Source organism: Leopardus geoffroyi, chromosome D4 (assembly GCF_018350155.1).
Source record: "Leopardus geoffroyi isolate Oge1 chromosome D4, O.geoffroyi_Oge1_pat1.0, whole genome shotgun sequence".
In the NCBI taxonomy this organism is placed as follows: Eukaryota; Metazoa; Chordata; class Mammalia; order Carnivora; family Felidae; genus Leopardus; species Leopardus geoffroyi.
The window spans coordinates 51,564,265-51,577,500 of NC_059342.1; the positions used below are offsets into that span (position 1 = coordinate 51,564,265).

Sequence of the window (13,236 nt, forward strand, 5' to 3'; positions counted from 1 at the left end):
CACATACAAGCTGTGTGAGCTTGGAAAAGTAACTAACCTTTCCAAGTCCCGGTGTCTTCATCTTGAATATGTGTATAACTGTGTCTATATTTCAGGGTTATTGATATAAAAGACTTACATTGATCCCAATATGCAATTGAGGGTGGGTACCATTATTATTTCATTCCTACTGTCCTGTTGGATGCAGTAGAAAGAGACATGATATAACCAGGTGTTGGTTATCATATTTCTGCAGAAGAGACTTTGTAAAGATTGACTTCAACAGTATCTTAATTTCATGCTAAATCTTATCCTTAGAATAAATAACTCCCTTCTAATGAAATGTTCCCCATGCTCACTCAGGGATTTCTTGCCACTCAGTTCAAACTCATCACACACATGCTATCGAGCTGGTAACCCCTGGCATGATTCTGCTTCTTGACTGCCCAATCAACTGCACAGCCCATCACTTCAGCTACTTCCAAACCATGGTGCATCCCTGAATCTCTCTCCTCTCCACCAACGGCTTCCTCTGCCCCTCACCAAGGGCAGCGGTGAGCTGCCAGGGCAAGATGAGCATCTTTGTGGACCTGGCTCTTTGCAGAAACTCACAGTCCAATCCTGGAAAGTCATTCGCCAAAGCCTGGAATCCTTTATTTACCTCAGAGTGATTCATTTTCAACAGACCCTCCCTCGGTTTTCTAGTCTACTTGTCTTCCCTCACATCTCAGCTGATTTATCTAGATTCTGCCATTTGTTGACAAGAATAGGGCCACCCAAAACCAACAGTCTATGAAGCACAGGCCAGAAATTCATGGAATTGTCTCTAATTTATCCCCGTTCTTCTCCTATATGGTTTTAGGTGGCATGTTGTGAAATTAATCATGACAGTTAATTTTTAAAGTATTGTTTTACCACGTTAAAAGTAGTTTTAATCCTAAATTTTCATTTTAAAATTAATAACAGTATTTTTGTGTAAAATACATGTAACAAAAGGAAAGGTTAAAGGCATAATTACATATATACTGCTTGATTAATGTCAGGGACCTCTAAAGACAGTATCTATGAATATATGTTAAAGTAGTATTTCCATATTAGAGAATTATGTCAACAGATCAGGATGATTTGTTTGCTACTGTCAGATATATGTTAATGTTTCCTTTAGTGGCTTTCAATGTGTTTTATTGATTCTAAAGACTATAATTTGGTATGAAAAACCATTCTGGTTATATTTGGTTTTAAAGAAAATGCTATTCACCTCAATATCAAGGCACCCAGCAATGTGATTATAATATAACCAATAACGGATTGGGCCTTATCTTAAAGTCATAACACTAACCACAATACACAGACTTGCCATCACCCTAAGAAGGAAGTTGTTGCTATAAAGAGATTAGACCCAAGATCTCCTCAAAGAGCCTGAAGAAGAGAAGTGCTTATATAGGAAAATGACAATTAAAACTAGCACCACAACAACTAACAGTAATTGAGTGCTTATGAAGTGTGTAAATGCTAAGCATTTTACATATCATTTACTTCTAGGGACTAAGGATAAAATATTCTGACATTTCGCTGAAACAAATGAACTTCTAGGTAGAACTGCTACATCTATAGACTATTAGTAGTAATAATAACAATAGACTATTAGTGGTAATAATAATAATAATAAATATCAGTAATTTTTATATATCAGTAATTTATAAATCAGTATATCAGTAATTTATAAATAGATATATTTTTATATATATCGCTTATTTATAATGTGTCAGATATTCTGCTGAGTGTTTTATATGTGTGATCTCACTTAATCTTCACAATTACACATGGGACAGCTACTACTACGTGCGTGTTACCAGTTGGGAATCAAAGTTCTCAGATGATAAATGACTTACCCAAGGTCATATAATTTGTAAGTGTCAGAGTTTGGATTCAAATCCAGGCTTTACTTAAAGACAGGGCCTTTAATTGAGATAGTATATTCACAACCACAATTTGCTATAACCTGTCTTCTTGAAATATGAAAGGGTAGCTTGCTAGGATAGCAGTAGTCTAGTGACTTCTACCCAGAGAAATTCACACCCAATAGCATGGAAACAGGGAAAGCCTTACTTCTTTCTTCCAAGCATTTGGGATCTATAAAAATAAAAATTCAAAATTTGTGACTGTAAAATAGAACCATACTTTACTTATAAAAGCAACAAGGCATTTAATAATTTTTTCTTGATCCTTTATATTAAATCATTCATATGCATAAAAATTTTTGTCATCATATGATTTAAAAAAAAAATCTTTGGCTCAGGTCATGATCTCATAGTTTGTGAGTTCAAGCCCCATGTCAGGCTCTCTATGCAGAGTCCTCTTCGGATCCTGTCTCCTTCTCTCTCCCCTTCCCCGCTTGCACATGTGCTCTCTCTCTCAAAACTAAACCTAAAAAAAATCTTTCACTAAATAATGGCAGTACTGCAAGCTATAAGATGCCTTTGATCTAACACTGGGCAAGATGAACCAAATGCTAGCTGGCCTCACTAAAAAGAGAGCAATTGTATTTCCTGCTGTTAACACAGAAGTTATGAATTTGATCTCAAGCACAATTTTTGATATTCATTCATTCACTCATCAGATATGTTTATGGAAAATGAATGTGTCCCTGAAATTAAGGTCTTAAGAGAAGAAAGACAAAGATCTTGGTCTCACAAATATTACATTATAGTGAATCATATCTACATTTCCTTAGGTATGCATATTTTGAAAGAAATTCTTGGATTTTTCCCAGACTACAAGAGAAGTTCACTGAAAATAGGTGATTCAGTCATACAAAATGTACTGAATTTGGTGTACTACTGGGGAGCCTTCAACAATGGTAATTTTCAACAAAATAATTGGGGTGAAAGCTGGGCTGTGAGTTAGGAGTTTCCTGTAGCAGAAGTGTGAATGCACCCCGGCTCATTAGAGGACTATGTCAAGGAAGGTTGGGCTGAAGTTCACCATCATTCAATTTGTGTCTTCTTCAGGCTCCCTACCCCCGTTATTTTCCACAGCTTTAAAATGTTCCCTATCATTTTGGCCAAATGTGCACAGTGCTGGAAAGGACATACTTTCAGCAGAATTATTTAATTAGGTTTAAGTAAGCACTACATGCCAAGTAGGGTAGCTTTGCTTTCTGGCCATAAAAATGTGCCTGCGATGCACGCTGCATTCCCAAGGAGTGAAACAGTGATTGATGGGATGATAAAACAAAGAAGGGAAGGATAAAGCCTGAGAGATAAAAGTCTCAAAAGGGAAATAAAGTAGGGTAGCAGCTGCCCCCATCTTAATTGAGGCATAAATTTCAGGAACAGGATCTGAGGTTTAATTTCAAGCACATACTGGGAGAGAGTTGTGAGTGTGTGTGTGTGTGTGTGTGTGTGTGTGTGTGTGTGTGTGTGTTACCCATGTAGATGATGGAAAACATGTACGTTAACTTTTCAATCTTTGTATTAAGAGTTTTCAAACCACTTATAAAAAAGGAGAAAGTTGCAAATGTAGAAGTTTCTGGATTATCACTGAGAGATACTCATTTAGTCTGAATCAGTGATGAGTAGGACCTGTTCCAGGCACTGGTGACGCAGCACTAGAAATGACACATTTATGCACTCATAGAACTGTATACTCTGAGTTTACCATTTGTCTCTGCACATACCTTCCTTGCCCCTAGGCATCCCATGCTGTGTCTTTAAGCACAGATTCAATTACATCAGGTCCATATGATAACACCGTAGCTGTGCACGCCAAACACTCCAGTCCAGCCCCTACCTATATCCTCCATCTCTTCCTGTATGTCTCCCTACTTTCCAGGGGCAAGTCTCCCATTCTCCAAAGGCAACATATATTTTTACATCATGGTGGCTTTGCCACACTGTTCCCTGAACTTAGAATGCTGTTACACCTATTTCCCATCAATTAAAATTCTCCCTACTTTTTTTGTTTATTTATTTTTATGAGAGAGACAGACAGACAGACAGGGAGACAGAGAGACAGAGAGAGCACATGAGCAGGAGAGGGGGAGAGAGAATCCCAAGTAGGCTCCCTGTTGTTAGCACAGGGTCCCATGAGGGGCTCGATTCCATGAACCCTGATATCATTACCTGAGCTGAAATCAAGAGTCAGAAGCTTAACCGACTGAACCACCTGAGTGCCCTTCTTCCTACTTTTTAGCAATGCAGCTGAAATGCCTCTTAAGCCTCAAGACCTTTGAATAGTCCTATCAGTTACAACAGTCCTTCATCTTAGTTTCTGGAGAATTCTGTTTGAAATACATCATCAAACTTTTTAGTTCATTTCACCCAAAGTTGAGCTATTTACATGGCAGTTTCACCCTGCTAGATGAATTCAGGGCAAGGAAGGTTGTTAGTTTGTTACTGGCCACACAGTGCTTTACATCCTGTTGACATTCAAAAACTGAACTGTAAATAAATAGGTAGCTAAAAGTATTTAAGATTCCTACAAGACTTTTTAATGATGAAATCAGTTGCCTCGCTAAGTTCTCCAGGTTCTTAGAAGACCTCAAAATAAGAATAGTTGCACAGGTAAGAATGTCCATTGCTCTCTGCAGAAAGTAAGGGACACATGGCATACATGGGTGCTGTGTAAATGTTTTCGTGAATCATGCTGGAGACTGCATATCCCATGACATGGGGCATGCTGTTATCAGAAGCACTTTTGAAAACCTCACCTTTTATATTTTGTCTTTCTTGCTTAATATTGCTTCTCCATACAAACATACAACAATGTAATCCTGAGCTAGGCAAACCTTTACTTTTAAAATGCGTTAAGAAAGAAAAATTGCTTTTAAGCTAAGGAACAGTACAAATTGTTATGGCTTTGTTATAAACTTGTGAGAAGCAGAATTGGGAAGCCTTGACACTCTTAACTTTATGGAGGAGCTAACATGCATCCCTATAAAAAACACAACTACCATCGTTACAACAGAGAACAAAAATGAATTTAAAACTAATATAAGCTATAAAACTACAATGTATAAATTTTCTGTTCCTTTTTAAAGAGTTAACCTTTCACTGGGAAAATACATGAATTCACTGTCAAATCTTTTATGTGCGTGGGGCCCTTCTACAATATATGTTTTTATACAGAACAGTAGAGTGTACTATCTCTGTACCTCCTAATCAATAGGATTCACTTTCAAAAGGTTGACTGAAGAGAAAAGAAGTTATGTTTCTTGGATCAAAAGCGCTTGTACACTTTTTCTATATTGCTAACTTACAAAGTTCAGAAAGGTATTCTAAAGAACAAAAATGCTGATCTCACAGTACAGGAGAACTCTTCCTTGTGACAAGATTAAAGAAGTGCTAGTAATTGCATTATCACATGAGGCCCTTCAAAACTGGTTTCATTTTATCCTTCTTTTTGTCTTTTTCTTTTAAGTCTGATGTTTTAACATGGAACCCAATTTTGTTGAAAATAGAGAAATAAGCACAATCAGGATGGAATTTATTTTGGACTCAGATATTAAGACTTAAACATTTAAGAATATGTAAATCTGGGGCACGTGGGTGGCTCAGTCCACTAAGCATCTGACTTCTCTCTGACCACTCACGGTTTGTGGGTTTCAGTCCTGCATCGGGCTCTGTGCTAACAGCTCAGAACCTGGAACCTGCTTCAGATTCTGTGTCTCCCTCTCTCTCTGCCCCTCCCCTGTTTTTGCTCTCTGTCTCTCTCTCTCTCTCTCTCTCTCTCTCTCTCTCTCTCTCAAAAATAAATAAATAAATAAATAAATAAATAAATAAATAAAACAGGTAAATCTATCATGAAGCATTCTTGTTATAATCCTTTGCTTCATTCTAACGCTACAAAGCACGGAAGCAGGTTGAGGTATAGTCCCTTTTATTTACAGACTAGCAGAACTCTTGTAAGTGTGCATAACTCCCCCTTGCCACTAAGCATGACAATTGTCCACAACTCAGTTTATCAGTAAGGATTTCTGCCATGAGTCTGGTCATCTATACTACTTCTAATAAATTTGAAATCTGTGAGTATTTTGAGTTTTTCTCTCTTGATCTCATCACAGACAAATAAGTTATTATGGGATTGGGAAGGCTTATTTATTATACTTTAAAGAATCAATTATTTTCAGTCACTTCAGAAGTTCTCTTTTACATCCAAGTAATTATCTTAGGCTATAATTTATTTATTGATGACTGAGTTCTACCTACTTTATTTTCAGAAAGTAAAAAAGCTGTATTGGTTTAAATAGTTCAAGTGACTTAGAATAATCTCCCTCCTTTTTTCTCAATTAATGCATTTTACTTATATTTTCTGTTTCTATAATTGAACTTAAAGAAAATCATGCTTTGGGATGCCTAAAATTCAAAGAATCTGAAAAAGCTTTGATTGTCTTAAAGTCAGAGCACAAGAATGACTCCTGCTTCTCCCAGGTAATTGTTGATAACAGATTTAAATTATATTATGGAGGAGGCAGACAGTTAAGGAGAGAGACAAGAAGGTCTGACAAACTATAGGTAATGGTTGAGAAGAGTTTCCAGAATGCAATAGATAAAAGTAGCAAAAAGAATACTTGAATAAAAGCGTAACATTTTAAAATCTAAGAGCCACAATAATAATGAAGGATGTCATTGTATCGCCATTTTAAATAATACTTACATGAACCGAAATTGGAATGATAAATACTTACAAAGAAATAAACGGCAGAATAATGATATAATCTTCTAAATTAGAGTAACCTTGAGGCATATTTATAAGATCATATGCTATAAACCGACACTCACATTTTGATATCGTGTATAGTACAACAACTTAACAGCAACACTTTTCCTACAACACCTTCAAAAGTACAACTACTTATTCCATTATAGTTCAGAGTAGTTACTTAAAGAGGAAACCTCCTTAGCTTGCAATTTTGGGCTATTGCATCCATAGTATCTTGGGTCTGCTTTATATGTATCTTAAAATAACTCCTTTCTCCTCTTGAGAAAAAATGGACTCAATTATTACTCTATACATTCTCCTAAATCCAAGGGAGTACCATTCTTCAACAACCTGTTCAGTGGACTTAGAAAATAAATAGAAAAGCTGTACATTATTCAATGCATCTTGGCAACACACTAAAACCCTTAGAGCAAATGATAAATGATCCAATGTCTTCTTCAAATCTTACCTGGTTTACTCTTTTTAAAAATCCAACCCTTGCTGTCTACCATGCAAAGCTCCTGGCCACTGGCTGAAATCCAAACTGGGTAGTTGATCATGATAATTCCAACATGTCATGGGCGGCAGCATCTCTCAGAGTCCCACAAGCCAACTGCTTGAAGTGAACCTGCAACAAACAGGGTATTTCTTCATTTTAATGGAAAAATAGTGAACCATGACCTAGGTCTAGCAGGCATCACTAGTTAATCAATAATGGAATCATGAAAGAGTATGTGAAGGGCCATAAATGCCTCTCAAGATGCTGATAAACATTAAAGCCGGAAGACTGAAGTTTATGACCTACAGAAGGTGTTTTTGCAGAGTACATGGTCCTCTTATTGATCTATTTAAGCTGTCGGTATAAATAAACATTATTGATATTAAAACCCACATATTTTTGGTGTGTACCCCTTCTCTTTCATGTAGGTGACCACTTGGGGTAATTAGAATAATTTTCTGACTCTACCTATAGAACTCTTAGGGTAACTGAGCAAAGAGATTCAAAAAGGCCAAACTCATCACCAGCTAAAGAAAATTCCACATGTTGGTTTAGATCAAGGATAGTTTCCTTTGTGAGTTCTGACACTCTGGTCAGTGTCAACATTCACTGTAAAAAACGTGCATCACGTCTGTAGGAGAGCATGTGAGAAACACCTTTAAGGGGCATATATGAGGTACTGCATATTCCACAGCTACCTTATCCTTGTTGAGACACAGACTATAAAACAGTAACCAACATGAACGTATTGTAGTCAGAATCTGTACACAAAGGAAATGCCCACAGCCCAGGGAAGTAATCACATGACTGAATTTGGGGACAGTGTACTACATACCTAATGTTTCAACTATCAATGTCCGTATGACTAAATATGGTGTTTAAACTTTTAAGCATGTTTAATTTCCATTCAAGGAGGAAAAAATAAACATGCGTAATCAACAACTCTTATTATACTCGTACCCGCCACACAAATAACTCTGTTCAACAGAAATTTAGGAAACCAGTGAACAGATTAGCTTATTGGGCTTTCCAGGATAGACTTTAATAACTATTAGTTTTTTTTTTTTTTTTTAGCTACAGCAACCATATTTAGTTATGCAAATACAAAACCAGAATTATTATTATTTTCTAAATAGTGCAACAGAAATGGTTGAGAGGCTATTCTAAGTCTGTAGGGGGACTCATGTGGATGATTATGTGCTGCAGATTCATGGACACAGGTGCGAAAGCTGATTTTAACAAGCCACAAAATGATATATCCTCATGCACCTGTGATTAGAGCTTCAAGTATTCCCAGAAGTCAATGGGGAGACTTCGTTAAAAGGCACAGTAGTGAGATATCCTATTGTGCCATTTCAGCAGAAATGGTAAGAAGGCAACGGGTTGAAGTCAAGTACATACTTCAGACTAAAATGCAATATTTCAAAGTAAATCCTTAAAAGGTGGAATGTATACCTGGACACTAAGCGATCATTCTGCAATTCAGAACAGGAATGCGGACACTATTACTGACACACCCAGACCCCCACCTCCACAACAGACACATCCAGACACACACATGCACACACAAGGCTAAAATGTTCTAATCTGTTGATTTAAGCCCTGGTATTTGTTAAGTTAAAACCTTAGTCAACTTATGGATGCAAAATGTTTCTATGCATGCCAAAAATCATTATTACTTCTTTTCTGCATTATGTATGCTCTAAAAATTCAAATCAATTCCCTTATAAAACAAATATGTTCTCATGAGTGGTAATCCTTTTTGGTCTCTTGGAAGCCATGTAGGATACTGAAAGATGTCATATGCTGGTGGACCTAATGACAGGGAAGTGTTTATAAACATAATCTCCAAGCTCCCAAACTAACTTTAAATGAAAACATTTTGAAAGCCTCTTGCTTTAGAAGCAGCTATCTGTGCCCTGGTGTGACTTCTTACACTTCAGTTCTGCTACTTATGACAAAAAAGTAAATATAAGTAAATCAATGTAGCTACTTGCTTTCTAAAATGAGCTTTATTTCATTATTCAAAGAGGATGCTATTGATCCCTTCTTTGAAGGGACAGGTTTTGTGTATTTCCTTCAGTACTGATGGTTTTCCACTGACTGTTGATAACCGACTTATCCATGACCCCACTTATTTATTCCACAAATTTTAATTGAGTACCTCAGTTGTTCCAGGTATGGGATTAGGTGCCTGGATACAAAATGGAAAGACACATTCTCTTCCCATAAAAAAGACTGTCATCTATTCTATTCTGATTTGTTAGCATATATTTGTAACAACGAAAGGAAGCAACATTAGACCAAATAAAATGAATTGGCTTTATTCTTTATCCTACTCATATATGACAGACCATGGGATTTTCTGAAGTTTGTCACTGAGCACAGCATTATAGGTCAAAGACAAAGCTACAATATCAAATGACTGATTCACACAGTTCACTCACAGAAAGTGTTTACTGGATGTGATGGTTTTGTATCACTGTTAAGTTTTTCTCCATAAGCCAATTAACTGTCAAAATGGTTCAGAAAAATCCAACCAACTTGTACATTGATGTTTCTAGCATCCAACATAGAGTCAGTGCCTCCCAGATGTGTGTACTGGGCTTCACATACAATCAATCCTGTGCTGTCTACATCACAGTTCATGGATATATCTATATCTATATCTATATCTATATCTATATCTATATCTATATCTATATATCTATATATATCTATATATATTTTTTTAACGGGGGGGTGTTGTACAACAAGTTGCTTCACACACTTTTTGTATTATCTATTCCATTTGTTTCCTCAAAAAGATACACAAAATTAAATGCATATATTTTTCTCAAAGAGAAGTCCATGGGTATTTGTAAGAAATACTAATCCCATGACATTGGTTTAAAACCTTACTCTAATACCAATGCTCAGAATGAAGAAAAAAAAAAGACTTAAAATAAATTTTTTTTACTTTTCTCTCTTTCAAATATGCTATCAAATAGGAAAACAAAAACAAAAGGTACAGATAATGCTTTAAATAATACTCTTGGAAATTAAGTGATTTTTACTAAAATCAGTATGGTTTCCAAACATTATAATTTTCTTCTATTTTCTCATCTTACATTTTTTGAGCCTCTGCTTATTACTGAGATGACTCATCTGAGACCAAGCCTTTTTGAAAAATAAATGCGGGACACCTGGGTGGCTCAGTTGGTTGGGCATCTGACTTCAGCTCAGGTCATGATCTCATGGCTTGTGAGTTCAAGCCCTCAGTCTGGCTCTGTGCTGACAGCTCAGAGCCTGGAGCTTGCTTTGTATTCTGTCTCTCTCTCTCTCTCTCTTTCTCTCTGCCCCTCACTCACTCACTTTGTCTTCTCCCTCTCTCAAAAATAAATAAAAACATTACATTTTTTTAAATAAAAAAATAAAAAATAAATGTTATCCTTATTTTTAAGAAACATATTTTTTTTCTTGAGAGAGAGAGAGAGAGAGAGAGAGAGAGACAGAGAGAGAGAGAGAAGTAGGGGAGAAGAACAGAGGGAGAGAGAGAGAATCACAAGCAGGCTCCATGTTTAGCATGGAGTCTGACTCGAGCTCAATCCCAGGACTCTGATATCATGACCTGGACAGACACCAAGAGTCGCTCAACTGACTGAGCCACCCAGGTGCCCTGAAACTTGTATTCTTTGAAACTGAATTTTGAATGAGGGCTTTTTACTGCACATAAATTATACCTCAATACTGTATTCATGAATTGTTGACAATGTTCAAAGAGGTTCTAGATAGGGGCATGGTATACAGAACCTATTGATAATATCCTGTTGTGCATGAATTTAAAACAAAACAAGACCAAAATAAAATTTGAAAAAAGTAGAAGAAATTCAAACACTCACAAACACTATTTTCTTGTTTCTTGGTCTGGCCTTAAGTGCTCTGAAATTGAATTTTGGTCTTCTTTTTCTTTATGCACACTACCACTACCCTTTTAGTTTATCTCATTGCTTTGAAGAAAGCTTTCCAAAGGATCCCCTCAGCACTTAGGCACTCATTTTATAAACTATTGATTTGTACTTGTTGATATGTTGCTCTTTAAACTTTATCTCAGGGATGTGCTTCATCTTCCCCATAGAGGCATGCTGCACAGCCCTCTGGGTAGCCGACAGAACTGGAAGAGCATTCAGCACTCTGAGCTCAGTGCATTTGTTAAATGACTGCTTGGTGCATTTTGCAAGCTGTGTATCTAGGTTACTCATTTTCCCACACAAACATCAAGAATATAGGAATAAGTAGGTTACCAACAATCAAAGTAATGAGGCTTTCTGCCTTAGAAGTTTCAAATATGTTCCTTTTATCGGTGATATTGGAAAAGAGAAGGTGCTACCATTTTTATTTACAAAATGATTGCTTCCAAATTCCTTTTTTCCTTCTTCTTCATTTAGTCAGATGTAAAAGTCACAGATTATTTCCCAGCAGGCAGGGGTCATCAAAAAAATCTATGTGCCTATTGCTGTTTCATATATGGTTTCACATTTAATTTTGTCAAAAAAAACCATGCAAAGTAATGTAATAACGCCCACTTCAAGGTGATTGAAATAAGAATCAGAGAGTGGAAGTTATTGTCCAAAGACATAGAAGCTTTGAAAAATGGAGCTTAAATGCAGTTAATTGATAGTGCTGTACTGTCAATTCCAAATTCTTACAAATTGAGTTTGAGAGATGTGCTCAATATATATATGGAAATCTGAGTCTCAGGGAAATGAAGTGACATATCAGAGGTCATTAGGATCACAGTAGGATCTGGATGAGTACATAACCCCATGATACACCTGTATTTCTAATACACCACTCTCTCACCCAGCTTACTTGGCATGGTGTCTAAACAATTTTATAGATTTCCAACTCACTTGATTTTAAATAACCAAGCTCTGAGTAGGTTTTATTTTGGAAAGAAGATACCAAAAGTCAACAAACAAAATAACAGGATTTCTGAGTACTCAATTTTAAATGAGTTTAATTTTCTGAAGGCAACAGATGACATTTTTCTCTCTCTCTTTAAAGCCATGTTTTTCCAATGGAAAAAACATAGACACAAGGAGAAGACTGTGATGATAGATTGTGACAAAGACGATGATTAGATTAAAATATAAATAGCACATTGGCATTTTTTTGATGCTCGTTTGGTGTTTAGCTACATTGTAAGTAATTACAAACTTAAAATAATCTTCCAAGATACTCATTTAATATTTTTACTTCAGAAACCTGGCAGGAAGCCCCATGGGTGACAAAAGCAAAATTTAGGGTATTCTGTCAATATCTGAGAATACTGATACTAAAACACAAACAATTCTCTTCATTTCTATCTTGGCTCAAAGATGCCTAATTCTGAATTTGACTATGTTCTATAAACTTTGAGAATTAAAGTACTCCATATTCCTGTTGGTATTTTCCCAAAATGAGGGATCCAATTAGTCACATTTCTAAATTTCCTACAAATGACACTTGTCTCAGTACTTTTTCCTTTCTTTCCTGTTTTTTCTCCTTCTTTCCTCCTTTTCTTCTTTTCTCCATTGTCTTTTTCTTTACCTTCCTTCCTCCCATCCTTCCTTCCACTCTCCTTTCTTTTCCGCCGTTGCATTTCAACAAACATTTAAGCATCTACTGCATTCTGTATAATGTGCTGGCTCCAATCACAAGGCAAGTCCAAAGATTCAGTTCCTGCCCATGTATTGCTCATCATCTGGCCAAGTGGACAGAGACGTGAACTGGTGCCTCATGGAAGAGGGGCAGGGACCCAATATGCCTTCACTTCAGAATATATTATACTTGAATACAAAAAATAGTTCTTAAAAATTTGACCCTAGCTTGGCAAGCCTTGTCAAATTAGAATTTACAAACCGAATTTAATCATGTGCTGGAAGTTCCCAAATACCTCACTCTGAGTTTACGCTTTGTAGAACAATGCTTTAAATTCTCAGAGCTCATAAACAAATGTCTAAGGGTCAGTTGTATTGCTTAAATGTGAGCTACAACCAGAAGCCCATGAGCCAGACAAAAGTGAGCTGAAGAAA

The 13,236-nt window shown here is 36.4% G+C and overlaps 1 protein-coding gene across 6 annotated transcripts in view; it reads right to left on the reverse strand.

Annotated features, from left to right (window-relative positions):
- Positions 1-13,236, reverse strand: part of LINGO2 (leucine rich repeat and Ig domain containing 2) — a 1,160,577-nt gene that overhangs the window by 310,857 nt on the left and 836,484 nt on the right. For all 6 annotated transcript variants that reach the window (XM_045468931.1, XM_045468928.1, XM_045468930.1 and 3 more), the window contains one exon: positions 7,151-7,309. The gene's annotated coding sequence lies outside the window, so the exon portion shown is untranslated. The remainder of the gene's footprint in view (positions 1-7,150; positions 7,310-13,236) is intronic.